We start from the raw sequence: 2691 nt of genomic DNA on the forward strand, positions 1-2691 counted from the left end.
AATCTGCCTAGGGGGTTGGGGCTACTGAATTTCGGGATTTTTAGGGCTGTTCTTGCTGAAAATTAAGTTAATTAACTTAATATAATATCATGTAAGGCTTCTAACTTTTGGGCTTGGGTCGGGCCTTGAGTTGTAGTTTTGAAACTTGACCAAAAAGGCCCCTAGAGTCTTCCAACTTAACTCTTTTTTTCACCAACTTTCATAAACCTACAATTAACATTTAAACTTTGTAAATTATTGCACTTAACCCCCAATACTTTCATAAAATACACAATTAAGCATAAAACCATGATAAAATCATAAGGAAAGTAAGTGTGTTTTACAACACATCACATGTTAAGCTCTTTTTGATCGAAGATATGCTTTAAGCTTTTATGATCGGTATACACGATAAATCTTACTCCATAGAGATAGTGCCTCCATATCTTTTGTGCAAAGATTATGGCGCCTAACTCTAGATCGTGAGTTGTGAAGTTCTTTTCGTGCACCTTGAGCTGACGAGAGGCATAAGCGATCACTTTCTTTCGTTGCATTAGTATGCATCCCAAACCGGAATGAGACGCGTCACTAAATACAACAAAGTCCTGAGTAACCTTCTCGCAAGGCCAGTATAGGTGCTTGGGTGAGTTTGTTCTTAAGTATATCGAATGCCTCTTGTTGTTTTGTTTCCCATTCATATTTGATGTTTTTACGAGTCAAAGAAGTTAGGGGAACGGCTATATGAGAGAAATTTTCAATGAACCTTCGATAATAGCCAGCCAAACCCAAGACACTTCGGATCTCGGTTTGCAACTTTGGAATATCCCACTTCGAGATGGCTTCGATTTTAGCGGGATCGACTTGAATACCATTCACATTTATGACATGCCCAAGAAATTGCACTTCGTGCAACCAGAACTCGCATTTTGAGAACTTGGCGTACAACTTCTCGGTTCTAGGTATTTTATGTAAGGTTCGGAGGTGAATTTCATGATCATCTTTAGACTTAGAATAAATAAGTATGCCATCTATGAATACGATAACAAATTTATCCAAGTAAGGCTTGCAGATTCGATTCATCATGTCCATGAACGTGGCCGACACATTAGTAAGTCCAAATGGCATAACGGTGAACTCGTAATGGCCATACCTTGTTCGGAATGCGGTTTTCAGAATATCCTTGTATTAGACTTTGAGTTGATGGTAACCAGAACGAAGATAGATTTTGGAAAAGAAACTTTCACCTTGGAGTTGGTCAAAAAGATCATCGATTCGAGGGAGTGGATAACGGTTCTTGATTGTGACTTTGTTCTGTAGGTTCCCCGCGGGGCGTCGCCGATCGATACGAGATCCGCACGAGGTCTAGGAGTGCGGAATCCTCCTAGACTCGTTTATGGTGTAGAAGACGAAGAACACGATTACACACAAACACATACACGAACAAACACACGAATGGGATAAACACATCTGCAGATCTTTTATATAATAACCGAAACACATTACATACCAAACACGAAAACAAATGACGGCCTACCCGAGGTGAGCTCTACCTCGGGCCGTCCCACACGACTCTCCCTCTCGGTTTCTCTCTAGAAAATTAAACTGATCACAAAACACTCTAATTTTCTGGATACTCAAACCTAAACAAGACACATATATATATATATAAACAACTTTGCGGGCTTGGGCATGGGCCAGTAGGCGAAGTTGTTATAACTTCGCCTCTGGCGAAGTTGTTCTAACTTCGCCTATGGCGTCTCCGCTGGTCAGAATTGCATAGCGACGGTCACAAAATGCACCAACAGACTCCCCTTTGACCGTTGCTCTCAATTCTAACAAACACAAAAGATCATCTGTTACAAAACATGCACCAACAGACTCCCTCTTGGCAGTAGCTTCATATCTCTAAATTCAAGCACGTATCTTGTAATCCAAAAATCTTGTATCTTTCATCTTCAAGCATGAACGCCTTCTCGTACACAAACCGAAACAACTCTTTGATACTTCTTTGCTTCTTCTTTCCAAGCAGGAATATAAAATATCTTTTTCTCATTCAGCACTTGCAGATCAGCTTGAGACAAGTTCACTAGATGCATTGGATCATACACTCTCAGTAGCTCTTGTTCATCTTCGTCCTCCATTACTGCCTCAGCTGTTTCACAATCAACATACCACCACTTCAGATCTTTGAGCACATCCTTGGGCATTTGTTTCTTCGGTACTTCTTTTAAACACCGGATCGGCTTATACTTCATAATTATCCAAGGCTTGCCATCTGCTCTCAATCCTCTATCTTTGTCTTCAATAAGTTTTCCCTTTTGTGGTTTCAACAGCTCGAACTTCTTCTCTTTTATACTTTTCTTCCAAACAATCTTTCCAATGACTCTAGCCATGTTATCATCACTTCTGTTTATCAACCCCAATCTGGCTAAGTCCTTCACTTCACATTCTGGCAATGTATTCAACGATCTCAACATCCTCTTGAAGTACTGAACACCATCATATCTTTTAATCACAAAGAGCCTCAACTGCTCATCATATATCCAGCAAATAATCCTCTTTCTCGATTCAGCATAACATCTAATGTTGTAACTCTTCTTGAACATAGTAGGGACCGCCGGTTTCTTCGTTTTTACGAACCATAGCATAAGAGCCTAAGGCTCTGATACCACTTGTAGGTTCCCCGCGGGGCGTCGCCGATCGATACGAGAT

The sequence above is a fragment of the Bidens hawaiensis genome, unplaced genomic scaffold (assembly GCF_021521415.1).
Source record: "Bidens hawaiensis isolate Kalapana, Puna unplaced genomic scaffold, B.hawaiensis_p1.1 tig00021500_1, whole genome shotgun sequence".
NCBI lineage: Eukaryota > Viridiplantae > Streptophyta > Magnoliopsida > Asterales > Asteraceae > Bidens > Bidens hawaiensis.